The sequence below is a fragment of the Heteronotia binoei genome, chromosome 3, assembly GCF_032191835.1.
Source record: "Heteronotia binoei isolate CCM8104 ecotype False Entrance Well chromosome 3, APGP_CSIRO_Hbin_v1, whole genome shotgun sequence".
NCBI lineage: Eukaryota > Metazoa > Chordata > Lepidosauria > Squamata > Gekkonidae > Heteronotia > Heteronotia binoei.
Window position 1 is genome coordinate 150,818,810 of NC_083225.1, and position 18,041 is coordinate 150,836,850.

At 36.8% G+C, this 18,041-nt stretch overlaps 1 protein-coding gene across 1 annotated transcript in view; it reads right to left on the reverse strand.

Annotated features, from left to right (window-relative positions):
- ZBTB20 (zinc finger and BTB domain containing 20) overlaps positions 1-18,041 on the reverse strand; it is an 802,266-nt gene that overhangs the window by 439,239 nt on the left and 344,986 nt on the right. Inside the window, exon 5 of the mRNA XM_060234651.1 lies at positions 8,176-8,251. The gene's annotated coding sequence lies outside the window, so the exon portion shown is untranslated. The remainder of the gene's footprint in view (positions 1-8,175; positions 8,252-18,041) is intronic.

The following is an 18,041-nucleotide window of genomic DNA, read 5'->3' on the forward strand; positions in this document are numbered from 1 at the left end:
AATAAATCAGGCAAAAAAATTCTAACTTTAAATTCTTGCGTGAGAAATGTACTGGTCAAATATTTCTTTAGAAAACCTGATGTACAAAGTTAGCATTTTCTGTAGGATGGGATGGGAATTCCAGTAAAGAAGTAGCTATCGTTCAAAGAGAAGCAAAGGTGGCATGATATAGACTCATGTCATCAGATCTCAGAAGCTAAGCTGGGTTGGTATCAGTGTTCCCTCTAAGCTGAGTTAGTGTAAGATAGCTCACACTTTATTAGCCTCCAGCTCACACATTTTTGTCTTAGCTCAGGAAAACTGCAAAAGAGCAAACTAATTTATGCAGTAGCTCACAACTTTAATGTCAGTAACTCATGAAGTAGACTTTTCGCTCATGAGACTCCACAGCTTAGAGGGAGTATTGGTTGGTACTTGGATGGGATATCAGCAAGGAAGACTGCAGAAGAAGGCAGAAGCAAAGCACCTCTCCTTTTCACTTGCCTTGAAAGCATCTTGCTGGGTTTGCTGTAAGCCAGTGACAAATGTTTGTGCAGTTCAAGGAAAGAGCATTTAATTTGTAAGTAAAACACGTAGCCGCCCCCCCCCCCCCCCAAAAAAAACCTAGCAGCATTAAGTTTGCTATTGATGCTTTTGTTATGACATTTGCACATTCTGTAAAGTCACGAACCAGCAGCTTTTCATTTGAGCAGTAGCACCTTAGAAGATGGCAAGATTTTGGGGGTCTTTTGAGAGTCAAAGCTCCATTCATCAGATAGCTTATACCCCCAAGATCTTGCTAGTCTCTAAGGTGCCACGGGACTAAAATCTGGCTTGTCTACTACAAACCAATACAGTTATCCTTTGAAACCAGTTTTTCATTATTTCTGTGAAGGTATTTTGAGATTTTCTCCAGACCCTCAAGCCTCTCAAAATGGAATCTCCCCCTGCAAATTATTTAATTTACCAGTTATTAGCTCTGATGACATACTGAGTAGCCATGCTTGATCACTCGCCAGTTCAGCTCATATCCTGCTCACTGTGCAGGGGACAAACTGCAAGTGATTTCATTCTTTACAATACAAGTCAGTTTATCTATTATTTTTTAATTAAAACCTTTATAACCCACCTTGGTTCAGGATGGTTTTAAAGAGCCAATAAAAAACCTCAAAGGATACTTGCCTCTTCTCCAGTAAACAAGTTTTGTTCTGGGATTAGGCAGAAAACTACATAAACCTGCAATGGTCTGGCCTGTAGCACAGGTGGCTACCATGCAGGCACAAAATCACTTGGTTAAGTGCTATAAACACGAAGAGAAATATTTTAGGCGTTTGTGTTCTGTTTTCCAGCAAATTAAATTTCCCGGCCATTGTATTCATGTCAAAATTCTCAGTACATCTAAATTTAGTATGTTTTCTCTGCATGTGCACAGATTATAATCCAGAGAGGAGATTGAGCATCCTTCATTGGTAGTTGCAGAATAAGTCACATCAATGTCTGTCTGTAGACATATAGATATCTACATAAACACCACCCTGTCAGCTAGCTTGGAGAACGTATTTAAAGTCAAAGTTGCTTTCTTTCAACCTCTCCCTCCCTCCTAATCTATTTTCCCTCCTTCCATCCTTCCTTCCAACATCTGACATTCATGTCTTGTGGCTCTCCAAATATGATGTACATTCCAGATGGCTCTTTTGTTAAGCAACTTTGGCCAGGGCTGGCATGTGGGAGTAGGTGAACTAGGCGACTGCCCCCTCCCCGCTCATGTCATCTCTGAACCTTTGACTTGGCTCTGAAAGGTCGGAGGAGCTCCTCCAGTCCCTCAGAGCCCAGAAAGAATGGTGCTTCCCGTTCTCAGCACCCTCCAAACTCGGAGACTGCTGGCAAAGGGAAGCACCGAATGTTCTTTCTGGGCTCTAAGGGACCGAAGGAGCTCCACTGGCCCCTCAGAGCCCAGAAAGAAGAAGAAGAAAAAGACTGCAGATTTATACGCTGCCCTTCTCTCTGAATCAGAGACTCAAAGTGGCTTACAATCTCCTATATCTTCTCTCCCCACAACAGACACCCTGTGAGGTGGGTGGGGCTGAGAGGGCTCTCACAACAGCTGCCCTTTCAAGGACAACTCCTGCGATAGCTATGGCTAACTCAAGGCCATTCCAGCAGCTGTAAGTGAAGGAGTGGGGAATCAAACCCGATTCTCCAAGATAAGAGTCCGTACACTTAACCATTACACCAAACTGAGGACGGGAAGCACCCGAATGGTGCTTCGCATCCTCAGTGCCCTCCAAACTTGCAGAGTGCTAGGGAGGGGAAGCACCGAGGAAACCTCTGGGTGATGTCATCATGCCACACACAATAAGTTTTTCCCAGGGGAGGTGGGCGTGCATTGGGGTTCTGCCTCAGGCAGCAGAACCCTCCCCCACACACACCAGGGCTGACTTTGGCCACTCCTGCTCTAGCAGAATATACGGCAACCATATTGACGTGCCTTACTATTTAAGTCTCTGTATATTTTTAAAGATTTAAAGAGGGAGAACTTTTTATATGGTCTTAACATAGCATCCATTTCAAGGTCACAGGAAAACACAATTGGCAGAGGAAACTAACCTTCTCAATCCTATGCTAAGATAGCATGATATGTGATTATTCACATGCCATATTTTAGATAAATAGAAGAAAGTTGGATGAAAGGATAACCTGATCCCTCACCCAACTGGCACTCTAATTTTTCAGCAATATTTCTAAATTAAAAAAAAAAAGAATATACATGAATTGAGGATTGGAAAGGAAAATATAAATAAAAGACAGAAATAAATGGAGAAGGATTTGGGGGAGGGTGGGGTCTTTCAATATTTTGTTAGACTTTACTGATTCCAAATAAAGTTTTTGAACCAAGGGTCTGTTACTCTTCTAGTATATTGTAGGCTAGAGGCCTCCAGAGGAACAGGCCATTGTGCAGGGGGCCTTACATTTCCAAAAATGACCAGGTGTATTGCTGTGGCACATTAGCTGCATGTCCACTGGGGAAGAGGGGAAAGGGTCAGTAGAAGCCTTCAGAGAATTCCCTCTGCTTGCAAATATAAAGGTAATGATAGTACCTAACTTTCCATCTTCCAGAGCTGCTGAGATACATATAAATTGTGATAGGAAAGAGTACTGAAAAGGCTGAAAATGAAGAGGCGAGTACAAAGATGGCCTCAAGGGACTGTTTTCCAAATTGAAGGTAGCAACTTTAGAATTTTTAGAATAAATGCCTGCAAATGTGGTTTATCAAATGACACATAAAGTTAAGCAAGTTTGTATAGCTCATGGTATATGCAATAATTTACTCACAGGCGGACAGATGAATTAGGCATAAACCACTTAGAACAGGAAGCAACTAAGCTAAAACAAATGAACAAAAAGAAATAATACACAGAGAGCAGGACCTTTCCTGAAGGAGATTTGCTTATAAGTAGACATGTAGTAGTAATCTTGCCTATGTGGCAGGCATTACTAGCACAGTCTGAATCATGCATTTTAATTCTGATATGTAGAAAAGAGATTTTTCAGCAGCACAAATAGTTATTGTATAAAAACTACCATAGATAGCAATATAAGATATAAAGAATTAAAGACATAAATAATAGATATACCCCAACTTTGTATCTACAGTCATGTGTGTGTGAGTGCACACATGCTAGCTACAGTGGCACAAATGTAAAATACTTTTTAATTGCTCAGAACACTATATATATTAGCCTGAATGATACCCTGCAAACAGCCGAAGGTAAATGGCATTTTGTGAGCTTTAAAACAAAGTTTGATTTTACAATTAACAACGACCTGGTTAATTTACAAAAGTAACACATTGTACATCATAAAGATCTGCATCTTCATCTCAACTTTTCTTCTGTCACTTGATAAATGACTTATGACTTCTATTTGTGCAGTAGTTGAAGTCCTAGGTGTACATTATGTTGAGGAATAGCACACAAAATATGGATCCTTCAGTAACAAAAAAGTAGAATGGATTTTTTAAAAGGAGAAAACATTCCTTATAGTAAGGCAATACATTGGTAAGATTCTGTCACCTAACAGAACTCCTTAAAAAAGTAATAAATGAATAGCAAATTCTATAATATGCAAAACTGATTTTATCCCACTTTTAAAATAAATCAAAACAGCTTACAGAAATTGGAAAATGCAATAAAACACCATAACATAAGTAATAACATTACCTTAACTATATAAAAATGCAAAATACCATACCACAATTTAGTTTTAAGAACATTTTAAAAATAAACAAAAATAAAAGACAGAAAGATATATAAAACAGCATCAAGAAAAATCTTTGTAATTACCAGTGACAAAGATACACTAAGAAAATCAATTTTCTCTGCTGCAAAATATTCTCTTAGTGAAAAGGAAATTCTCTTTTCTAATTTCTGTGATCAGAATGACATTCCTGAGTATGGCAAAAGTATACTCACTGTCTTTCACAGAGTCACCTGCCTATGGCAGGTAACAATTTCTTCTGTCTCAGTAACTTGCTAACCCTTTGCCTCTTGAATAGATAAAAGGTAGACCAGTTAAATGGTGGGTGAAAGTAAATATTTATATTAATAGGGAGTGCTCAGTAGAAATGTATTTGTGATCTGTATTATACCTCAAAATGCCATCTTCAAATGAACACACATTTCATTTACCCAAAAATTTCCTGCATTTGTGTATGTGGGTGACGCTGTCATCCATAGCATAATAGCAATGAGATCAGAAACATGGTGCAAATGATGCACTTGACTGAAAAATGAATACAAACTAAAGACTTTTCAGAACACAGGATTGGATTCTTGCTAAAATTAATTAAATTTGAAAAAAATTCCTTTTTTAAAATGGAAAAATTGTTCAAGAAAATAAACTTTTGTATCTCTTTGTCAACACTACCTTTCTACAACACATGTATCCTTTCTATTTTCTGGCTCCAAATTCTTTGTAATGAGGATCATTATTAATAACCAAATATTTTTCATTGCTTTTATAAAGAAACCAAAACAAAACTCTCTTAAAATAATAGTTCCCCATGTTTATCAGCAATAGCAATTTAACAGAAACAAAATTTATTAGAGGAGATCAAAACTTTTAACATATTCTATATTTGTTGCGTAGAAAGTTCTAAGTATAGGCAAAGAGAGGGCTTTTTTTTCTTCATTCCATACATCTAGTTTTGGAGAGCAAGAAAGTGTGATGAGGAGAGAACACAGAAGACACAGATGTTCCAAGCAATACATTGACAGGAAAAGAGTTCAATGAGAATTCCAGAGCCCAAAAAAGATCTTAAATAGATCCATTGTCTTCCGGTCTGAAGCTTTTTTTAAAAAGACCAAGAATTAAAAGGCAGTATTGTCGGCACTCTTCTCTTTCATGCTTCTTAGGTTTGAATGTGCTTATCAGGAGGAAAAATACTAGAACTATATAGCTAAGCAAAGTTACAGAGGCCAAAGTGATAGACAACAATTACAAAACGGATTGTTAACCCCCCACACACCTTTACCCTACTAGCCTATGATCCTTGAATGGCCTTTACATCTTAACATATAATACATTTTAATATTCTCATACTTTGCAGGACGGTAGGATATAAATGCCTAATAAGGATAGTAATGGCTGGCCATCTTTTGAAAGATCTTGTTCGAAGATCTTTTTGTATACAGTAATTATTACATTGCTTGACTTGCCTCACTTATCTAATGTAACACTAGGCAATAAAGAACTATAATTATAATAATTATATAAATAATAGTAACCTTGCAAACTACACTGAAATTCCATTAAAACCTTCACTTATTTTCACTAATGCTGATATGCGCCCACCCAGACTATATGAAGGGCACAACTTCACTATATTGCACTAGTACTTGCTTTCTACAGGTAGGATGAATTATCACTGGATATAATTAAGTTCCTACCTTACTCAAACCAGCTAGTTTGCTTTTAAATATTAATGTGGAGGGTGAAAAAATACCTAATTAACATAAATGCACTATGTTTCTAATACTACCATTGTTACAGACAACTGGGTCCCTACTTAGCATAATTATTTGAAAACTCCTTAGTCTATATGAAAACAAAACGGGGATGTATTTAAAAAAATACACTATATGTCTGAGTCTAGGTTGTCAGGAGAATTTTTTTCAGTGTTATTTTTCCTCTTTTCATCTATCCCTTCTTCAGAAACAAGGGTGAACTAGTGTACAGATTCAAGAAAAAGAGCAGTTCTAGAACATTTTTGAATGGTCAGAATTAGCTCTGGAAGTTGTGCAGAATTCTAACAAGACAACTGTAGATGTATATGCGGAATACTTTCTCTCTACCATCAAGTAATCACAACCATCAGCCACCTGGTGGCAGGAGGAATGGCAAGTCAGAAGCCATTCCATCCAGGGAGGCTTGGATCATTGCATCTTTTAATTAAACACTGGAAGGAAAACTGCTGGACAGGAAGTTGACCAGAATGTGCCAATAAGAATAAGAACTCTCCTCTCACTGCCGGCTCTCTCTCTCTGTCCCTTTTCCTACAGGCTGGTTCTTAGAAAACCACATTGGCTCTTAAAATAGCAGACATTGGATGTCTAAAATGAAAGTTAGTTCCTGCAATTCATACATTTTATTCCAGCTAAGGTTTTGTGAAGGTCAGTGAACCTGGATTTTTTTCCTCCTGTACAGAGTATTAAACCCATAAGTAGTAGCTGCAAATCAACAATCATGATGAAATACGGTGATGTATGGTTTGAGTGCAGAGAATCTCATTCTGAGAAATTTGTAGCTGATAACAAACTCCATGTTTACTGAGGGGAACAAGTTCTAGCCATGTGAAAGATCCAAAAACCCAGATACCCTTCCGTCTTTGGAACCATTCTGTTACTCTGAATATAAAGCACTAAGATATACTGCTAATGATGACATAGTGGAATTGAATTTCCTCCATTCCATCCTTTTTCTCAGGGTATATATATACCCTGAGTCCCTATTACGATACTGAAAGGCATTCAAACTCTGGGGAAAAAATTCTTTAAGCCTAGTTGAAATAAGCAATATTTGGATAAATTTGAACATACAAAAAACACTGAGACCTGACTACAATGAGATGGAAAAATACATTAAAAATACTGATTTACACCATTCGCTTTAAAAGGCTGTAACACTAACTTAACTGAGTCAGGGCGGGCAAAAAGATTAAATCTTGTAGGAATCTTGTTTCATTCAACCCACTGACAAATCGTTGAGGTAACAAGAAGAAAGCTTTTCAATGACTGAAAATTTTAAGTGGGATTTTCAGATCTACCCAGGATTCTTGACTTTACTTGATTTGACAGAGCCATTTTCTATTGACATCAAAGGGAATAGAACTGGGAATTCCATGGGAAACAATGTTAAGCAAAATAAGAGATGAATAAAGAAAGGTTTTCACATCAGCCCTTCCCTGAACCCTTCACAGATGCAAATGAGTCTTAGGAGGAAAGAATCAGAGGACTAGTCTATATAACCACCAGAATCAAGTTGCCAAGCTCTCCCTGGACTGTACCATTTCAAGTTGGAGGTAGTGGTTGCATGTTTGTCCAATTAACAACAGCTGGTCTGAACAACTCTATAAAATGAAAATTTTGTTTTATATTATAATTCCGTTTCCTTTAGTTTGCCTTAAATGGACTTGAAGCAAATAATGAGGGGGGGGAGGGAATCTTCACATGTACATGTAATGCTCCAAGAAAACATTATGTTGTACTTGCAAGGGGAGAAAAACATCTTTGAGCTGCTAAACAAAGAAAGTTTCATAATGCTTATGTATAAAGGGAAAAAGTTATGGTTGCCTGCATTCTGGAATTTCCTGTAACACAATGACAAAATTAGCCAAGCAGTAAAGAAAATGAAGAAAGGAATGTGTAGCACTGTTTCTGTTTGGTATGGAGTGACTAAAGCCTTATGTAGACAAACAGTATCTTTTTAAAATTACAACTATATGTTCTCTTTCTTGCTTAATACAAACAACACGTGACATGGTATCACCACATTGTATGTCACCCTGACTCCAACCACACCGGACAATAATGTAAGATGAGGCAAGGGAAAGGCAAAACATAGTGAAGCCATGTTTGAAGAAATACATTACAAAAAAGATACAGTATAGAGTGATTGAGTAGCTCTTTTGTATCTTACCTTTTGCTGTATCCTTTCTTTAATCACATGAAGTTCCTAAGCTCCACCATTTGGAATAGGTCAAACAGAATGGAAGCTATAAGTAACAAACAGTGAGTTAGAGTGGAGCTCCATATTCTATTGTATTACATACAAAATAGTTCCAATTTAAATAATCTTATGTTTATGTTTAGAACAACGCTGGAAGGAAGGTCTCTGGAAGCTTGAGGGGAAAAACATTTGCATGCTCTGGCTACAAATATTAATTTATCTTTTTCTGTTACAAAATATATTCTGTATTATTATTTATTTTATTATTTATATCATGGGATGTAACCAAGAAAAGAATAAAATCATTTTGTAAAAGGTGAAACAAAAAGTCTGTTTGGAAGAAACAGTTAAAAATTTCATCATGAGGTATCCCCATGGGTATTATTTTCTCTTGAACATTTAAGTGTGGTATCAGTGGTGGTAAAATCAGAAGAAAATTACACATAAAGTTTAAACAAATACACCTTGCTGATCTAGTGACATGTGCTAGGTATAGCTTTCCAAACGGGAATGGCTTCTGTATTAATTGAATGGGAAGGTGAAATTCACGGGAAACCATTATCTAATGCGTGCATCAGAGCATGAGTGAAACTCTAGAATGGGTAATTATTTAGGACTTCATGCAGAGAAAATTTCACAACTCGAAAAGAAGTTTTCAAATGAAACTATTCATTTGATGCACTACTTTAGCTATGGTGCCCAGTTCCCAAATATGCAAAATGGCATAAAAATATTTGTAAAAACTACATTAAACACACCCACACACTTAGGACCATTGCTGAAGCAAGATGCTTTACATTCAGGTCCATGTTTGTTGCTTACATGAGTTATGAAATATGTTAAATAGAATTTGTTTACAGTTAACACAATTACTTTTTAAATGCATGAGAACTTATAATAGAATCAAGCTGCTTATATTTGGAAAAGCAATGACAGTATTTGGATTAATTCTTTCATTATATTCATGGCTTGGGAAAGAACAGGAGCAAACTAACGAACAACGTAAAGGGTAAAATGAAATGGTATTTTGTAATGTAACCTACTGATATAGCAAAGGATGGTTAAGTCTGGAAAGTACACCGACTGAGTCTGATACCATGTTATATATATATTCCCAAAGTGTATTTACATTTGAAGCCTAACTATACCAAAGAAAAGAGTTTTTCTTGTAAAAAGAGATGTGAAGATTGAGACACAATACTAGCAGCTTGCATTAAGTCTTTGAAACATATATAAATAACATTTCCTTTTTAAATCAGTAAAGAATTTTCACCCTTATTTTCAAATTTCCTTCATTGACTGCCATCTAAAATGGAGCAGTAAAGCCCATCTAGCTTGTAGAAGAAGAGAAAAGTCAGTATACTTCATAAAAGAAATAGAATATCACATTAAATGGCTAGGACAGCTATACCCTCCATGTTACAAGATGTGGGTTACTACTCTCTTTTTTGTTGTTTATTTAGTCACATGTTAAGAGAGAATAAGAATTCATACTTTGTTTTACCCTTCAGCTGCAAAAATAAAATCTTGCAAAAATGTGTTAAGCAAATAATGAAAAGAACCAAATCTGCCTGCTTAATTGCTCTTCAAACTGCTAGAAAGGTTATTTTCTTACCTTACACTACGTCTTCTGCAATCTGACAGTGTCATTCAGTCAGTCATTTTAATGTCAGCTACTCTTTTATTATACAGAATACAAGTAATAATGAAACTGTGCTGATCTGCCTGCCTTCTCTCCATATAGTGTCTATATTTATACACTTATGCTTCTATTTGAATCTATATTTATCTACTTTATCTGCCTACAGTGCATCTGTTTCTCATAGACACAGACAATATATATATATACACATACACCCTTACAAACATACACATATATAAACAGACATTCCACTGAGCTTAAGAATTTGTATGGATGTATATCATGTTGTATTCCAAAAGTGGCAACATGAGCACAATATAAATGAGAAATCTGCATAGGTCTATATAATAGTATGATGTGTGTTTACAGAGAGATAGATATAGATATATACACACATGTACACACAAACTATACCAAGCTGAGCAATAAAGGAGATGGTAAATGAGCCATCATTTAAGGTGTGATTTTGAAGCACTGTCCATTATTGAGCTACAGGCTAATTGTTCTTATCTTAAATTTACACTCCATTGCAATTATGCACTGATGCCCAGCAACAGCTGTTAGTTCTTTTACAGCCATGTTGTAGGGTTACTATGAATGAGTGTCATTCACACAGCGCTAGAAATGCTGGCTCTCTGCCTGCTCTGTAACTTCCACATTGGGCAAAGGAGTTATGAGAATTGTTTCTGTAAAACCATGACTGGACCCTATACTGCAGGTTTCCTGTTGTCATCAAAGCACTATTTTCATATTTTTATAAAAACCTACAGAATCTAAACTTTTATTAAAAACAGAATAGCAGTTTTCTAGCCCTTAGTGTTATATGGAAATATCTAGAACTGAGTTCACAAAAAGAGCTAAAGAATGGGAAATAAGCAATTGTGTTTTTCACCTTTTGTGCCTTCCAAGTATATAGATCAAAATGTGTCAAGAAATGTATAAAATATATTTGTACAGCCTTTTTCAGTTATAGAGTATTTACTTTCCATTAATACACAGTAATAATTAAAAATATCAGATCACTTGCATATTGTATATTTAACGTAGTCAGTTTAAAACATTTTCAAATTTCCTTTTCAAATTTAACTCACTGTTAAATTTGAAAAAACACACATTTATTTTGACTTATGACAGAACCTATTTAAAATTCTCATGTTACATTTTTAAGGCCTGTAGTGTTTTACCTTTTGATTACTACACATACTGCAATCTTATCCATATTTATTTGGGAATAAGTTCCATTTAACTGCTTCCCAATAAAAATACATAGGATGGGCTGGCATTTATTCCATCTGCCATCAAAAATGTGCCATTCCATTCACATGTTGCTAAACTTTGAAGCCAACTAGCTATCCTGAAGACACAGTGGGTCACAAATGACTTTAGCTAGATTGAGTCCACTATATGTAGAGGGCTACAAGGAAGGCACAACTGATATACATATTTAAAGAGTTCTAAGTGACACTTCTTGATTTAGATAAGGGCTACTATTAAACTCAACAAGCAAAAGGCATACTGTTTGGAAAGCTCATACTTCAAACTGAGGATATGAAATACTGTTACATTACTATACTAACTATATGATTGTCATCCAAAAACAACATAGCATTTTTATCAATGACTATAATATTCCAATAACTTATTAGTTGGCAATAGCAAAATACAGGAGACTATAATCAAAATGTATTTTCTGAATACAAGTACAAAGCAATCCGTATTATTTTAAAGGTATGTACATAAAACATCATATAAAGTAATACATACACACATACACTCCCTTTGTCTGGTTTAGAAAAGATGGTGAATATTATCCACATTCAGGAAAAAAACCACAAATCCATATACAAATAATACTAAATAAACATTTGGCAAGGAGGACAAATCAAAGGAAACTTCCAATATTTCAAGAATGTTATTGCTTTAATGCACAAATATCCTTTGCTTTTTTTTTTACACTTGACTGGCAGCCTACATTTAGGATAGCCAAAAAAATATATATACATGACAATTTCGGTGTTGTTGACTTCTCATTCACTGTCCACTGCTCCTATAAAATTTCTTAAGAGATTTCAAGCTGCAATCCTCTGCCTGCATACTTTAGAACAAGACCCACTGAACTCAGCAGAACTTACATCTGAGTAAACATGCTCAGTACTAAGATGCACGTGTAATGAAACAAATATTAACAAACACTAATCAGTACGTCACATCTTTAAAAAAATGTTTTTCTGTTAATAGCAAACAAATGCATGCTTCAGTAAACATCAGTGATGCAGCCTTTACTTTTTCATAATGCTGGATGGGTAGTAGCACTGAATTCATCTGCAATAAGAATAGCAAGATTTCTAACTACAAGGTAAAATTATACCTATTGTCACCTTACGCTCCACAATTCAGTCCTAACCAACATTACCTATGTACAGAGCACAGGACATCAGTATTAGGGTAGCATCTGGAGATTCTTCTCTTAACTGCTAAACATAAAAGATGAAGGTCTTCCTAATTTATCAGTGAAAAAAATATATATATATATATATATATATATATATATATATATATATATATATATATGCATACATACACACACAGAGCAGAGGTTTGAAATAAATGACAAGAGGATACTGTTCCCCAAGGTCATTTAAAACAAATATCAGAGGAAGGCCATTACCTAGATGATGAAAACCCAAGCCGCCCTCTCTCAGCAGATCCTCCTGGAAAAGATGCTAAAATCTCTTCAACAACAACTGATCATTGGTACTTCCTAAGAAACAAAACCTTAAGCTGAAGATATTCATGTGCAATTTGGCAACATTATCACATCTCTAGGCACTAGCAGCTCTCTCATGTGCCCAATGATTTTTTTTTTAATTTGGAAAGAAAGCCAACTGTATGCTTTCAAAAATATGCTATCCCACTAATGCCCCAACCATTACACCCTCAACTATAACACAAGAAATTAATTATAAGGGAGAAGCATTTGTCAGCATCAACAACAAAGTTTTGCACCTCAAGAATTTCTTTTGTAACAGAAATCCAAAGTTTTAATCTTTTTGTGTGTGGAGGGGGGGAACTAAAACCCTAGAGTTTACAGAACAAAAAGTTTCTATTTGAACAGAAATATCGACAGATGAAGTTCAAAATGCTATAAAGGACTGTCCAAATGGCATATATCCCGGGTTTTTGCAATGAATTCTACAAATCTTTTCAGGATCTAGTTGTTCTTTGAGTACTTCAAATGTTTTCTCACCATTTTGAGCATGGAAATTATCCCCACTCCTATGCAAGAACCACTACTGAAATCCTGAACATTTTTATATTGGTCATCATTACTGGAACTAACATTACACTGGTAAAAGCCATTGAGGGGGGGATCAGTTAATGCTCTTCTGACTAATTACAAACTTGGCATAATCCCAGAGGAATCTATATCATAACATTTAAGAAATAGGTTTTCTTATTTGTCAAAATATAATAAGCAACTATTGTGCTTTTGTATCTCATACAGTGCAGGAAAAGTATTTTATGAGGATGGAGACTGAACAGAAGAAAAACAAAGGAATCTCCAGTCTATTGCATAATCTCTCATTACCATCCTTTTATGTGAATGGCTTCCAGCAAGACATGCAGGCAAATACAAGGACTACTGTTGCAAACCAAAAACCGCCCAGAGCTTTCTGTTAGAGCTCTAAAAATGCTGGAAAAGTTCACATCTTCTTGCATGTGCACTATGTGCATAGGACAGAGTCTCAAAGCTTTTTCCAGGACTTCAGAGATGATGCAATCCAATTTTTTTAAAAGCTAGTTCTTTTTGTACACAAACTTTTGCTTTCCTTAATAAAGTACCATTTGGTAGACTAAAATACCTTAGCAGTCTACAGAACTATATTTAGTTTTAATGTAAATATGACTGAATTGGAGATGACGGTAATCCAGGAAGTGACAGTCAAATTTTCCATCTCAGTGGTAGCATGAGAAGTTCAACTAGCTAGGGGTACAGAGCTCACCCAATTAAATTATGAATTCTAAATTGGAACAATTGTATATAGAACGGGATGATACCAAGAATAAAGAGCACTGAGATTCCAAAAGCAGGAATAAGTTATTAACGATCAGAAATAAAGATTCTGTAAATGGCCAGTTGTAATCAGAGATATATCTGGAACTGGCTACATTGCGCAGAAATTCATAACAAGTTGTTTAAGAAGTTTCTTCAATTCCGTTACCAGCCTGATTTTTATCAAATGCATTCTGACAAGATTAGACAACATGAGGATCTAACTAAAGTTCAGAAAATGTAGGAAAGAGGAATTCAGTACACATCCAAGGCTCCATTCAGCTCTAGGTAGACAGCAAGCTTTCCTCCACTACTGAAAACTCCAGTTTGTACAACCAGAATGTATATATATATGCAGACTTTTTCTTTGTATAAGACTGCAGTTGGAAAGTACCCTGGACTCCCTCACCCTGGTGCTGCTTCAAGAAGACATTCATACCCTGGACTTCAGACACATCTCCTTTCTGCTACAGCAGAAACCTCTTAAGTAGGATGTTACACAGAATTTCAGAGGTAGTGTAAAGTCTTGTGGACACTGTAAAATTAGGTACAATTTTAATGTAAAGCTTTGCATTACAACATTATCCCTTAAAACTCTGAAAGGCAACTTCTAGGGATTCCAGTTGCACTTAGACCATCAAAAGGAATAGTTTGGTGTTCTGCTAGGGGCCATTCTACATGGGGTTACTCAGAGTTTTACATTATAAAACACTATAAATAATAATCCAAGTGAGATGTAGGCCTTTGTGTAGAAACACTTCTGTGCTCATGCATCATTTTCTTTTTTTTTCTTTTTTGTTTCTGATTACTAAAATTATTTCTTGGATAAGACACGAAAGTACACAGATTAAAGAATCTATACACTGATAACTGAAATATAAAACCACTGTCAAATGCAAGCAACAAAGGGAAACCCTATTGAGTAACAATGGAAAATTTTCTCAAGAAGTGCTAATTCAGGAATGGTTAACATGCACAGTGAAGATGGATCAACAGAAGAAGCCAAGAGATGGTAGATGGGGTGAAGGTGGTGGGGACCATAGGGGGAAGTGACCATGACCTGTTAAGAGTTCCTTTTGCTGTTGTGGACCAAGAAACTTCACGGTCACACATATATATATTCTGGAATTCCGAATAGTTGAATTCTGGATAATATCAGTGGTATTCGGAAATTTTAGTTAAAGCCCTGTTGTCCATAGAAAACAATGGGGCAAAGCAAAAGGCATTCTGTGATTGCCTTTCCTGATCCAATCACAGCATTGCATTTTGCAGATTGCAAAATGCAATGCTCAGGGATCTTCCCACCTCTGTCTGGGGAGAGGGGAAGGAGGAGGCCCCTGATCCAATCACAATCACAACCATGCATTTTGCAAATGACTCAGGGCTGTTGTGTGCTCCAGCAAGAAAGCTGCTGCTCTGTTGCCAACTTACCATAGAGACACTGTTGCCAACTTACCATAGAGCTTCTGTGCCCTTCACTGTGCTCTGTTCTCCATGGCCTGGCCTTAGCTGCTGGTGTTTCTGGCTAGACTGGAGGATCTTTATCTGGTAACATGACTCCTTTTTTGTGTGTTTATGGCAGGGGGGATTTCTGTTCAGATTAGAAGCAGGTTTATTTTTAATTTTTTGAAAACCTTTCCTCTTGCTTTGGGTGGTTGGTTTTCTGTTGGTGGCTGGGTTGCTTGGGGGGTGGCGGCTCTGGCATGACCTGGCTTAAAGTGTTTAATTTAATCTGTGTTATTTTTATAATCTTTTCTGGGAATCTTAAAAATGTTTTAGAATTGCCTGTTAATTTTTGTTGCTGTTTTTTGGAGTTGCCTGTTAAAATTATGCCAGGCTTTGGTTGACCTGGTTGTGTGAGGTCTGAGGATTTCTTCCTCTGTTTTCCCTTGGCCAGGCCGTGGTGGTTTACTGACCTGTTGAACTGCTGGTGGTGTTTTACTGTTTTTCTGGTTGTGTTGCAGATATGTGTGCCTTTTTAAAGTCTTTTGGGGTGCCCACAGTAAGGTCCAGCCTTTTGGGGCCTTGGGAGAGAATTGCCTGCAGCTGCCCTGCCATTTTGGGGGCTCTCCCCCAAACCCCCAAACTTGGGGGTTCATTGGGGGAGAGTCCCCTGAAGCTCCACTGCAGTTTTGGGGGCTCTCCCCCAAACCCCCTCCCCTCCAAGCGGCTTCCATTATGCCCTATGTTGTGCCATTGACTTCAGTGGCCCATAGGGTATAATGGTGGGATAGGGGCACCCTCTTTGAGTGCCCCTAGAATGGGACCCCCTGGCTCAATCTTTCTGGGACTTTGAGTTTCCTTGGGGGAGAGTCCCCTGAAGCTCCACTGCAATTTTGGGTGCTCTCCCCCAAGCCTCCTCCCCTCCAGGCGACTTCCAATATACCCTATGTTGCCATAGGGTATAATGGAGCCGAATATATCTAGATATATCCGGATATCTCAGTATATTATGATATATCTGGATACTACCACTCAGAAATATCCAGAATACTGAAAAAATTATTACCGAATATTTCTGGATCTGGATATTACCTTTTTTTTTTAATTGGCAGCCCTATTTAGAATTATATTTTCTACATGTGAGAAAAAACATACATACGTAAAGGATATATGACATATATATATGAGCACACATGCACAGAGAGAGCTGTTTGGCATTTGCACATCTGAAAAAAAATGGGTTAAAAGTGAGTCACTTGTAAGTATTAAAAAAACTGCCTTTTCATTCATCCATCCATGAATCGTGCACTCTATTTTAGCAGTGGTCAGTCCACCAAAAACGACATTGTTTTCGACTTTACATTTGGGAACAGACCCAAAAAGTCTGCCACTGAAAGAATGCTGAAGTTTGTGAATACTATTCATGTTTTGTGGACCATGCAAAGAGATGTTTGTCACAAAGTGTTCTAAATATTCATAACAAGCTCTGACCCCAAGTGTTGTGAAGTCCCAAATTAACTCTGTGGAATACAATTATGTGCATAAAGGTATATGAGATGAAAATCAATTTCTAACTGGGGTGTTAAAAGAAGTCCTATTTTTTACTGTGTTAGGATTATCATTACCTTGTGAGATTTCACAAAACAGACACTATTGCTTTCTTTAGGTCCAGAAAACTTATGGCAGTCAACGTTTGGGTACAGTGAACCACAAAGCCTACTTAGGTTTTTAATAAATCTAAAAGCTTTTAAAAGTTTCATTAAAGGTTCAATTGCATCCAGAAAGAGAGTAGGATATGCTAACATATTCCAGAAAAGGTTCTGAACTATATTTTCATATTTTTCTCAAGATGATGCCTTCTTGTTCTTATTGCATGAGTAAGTCTAGAAAAACAACAGGATTCACAGAGTGCACTTTATTATTTGCATGGACTATATCAATTTCTCTCTTTGTTCTGAAAAGTTTACACTAGTGATTTACAAATTTAAAAAATCCATCCACAGATCTTTGGATATGAAGGGCATTTTCGGCTAAGGGAAGTTTCAGCTTCCAGCAGGCAACAAATCATGTACCTCATCTTAAATTTACTGTGCTGCTCCTGTTCTGTAATGTCGGTTTTTATGGTATTATTTTAACTCTGTTGTTTTACTGTTGTAAGCCGCCCTGAGCCTGTTTGTGAGATAGAGCGGGGTATAAATCTAAAAATTAAATTAAATTAAATTCAGACTTCAGGTCTTTTACTGAAAGAACATATACAATGAATATTCAGAACGTATACGTTACATAGGCTTCCAGCTTTACTATTGGATTGCCCAAGTTTGGTATTATTTAAAAGTACTATTGATCCCCAAACGTAAAGCCTGTTTTCTGTGAGAGTTTGGAAATGTCATATGTATAATATCATAACATGTAAATGGCATGGATGTGTGAGGAAAAACCCCTCACAGAACATTGTAATCACCAACTTGGTTGCCAGAGCACCTGGAGAAGTAACTCTCACACGTCTGGCCAGAGAGTGTAAGTAAACCTATCCAGGGGCAAAAGGGACTTATGCAGTACTAGCAGCCATAACGCTACGAAGGCACTCAAGACTGGTACAAGAGTGCTCACCAGGAGAACGGATGGCTCCCCGTCGTTCTGTATGACGTCCATCCCGACCATGGAGTGGAGGAGACTGTGCCGCCAGGAGCTATCCAG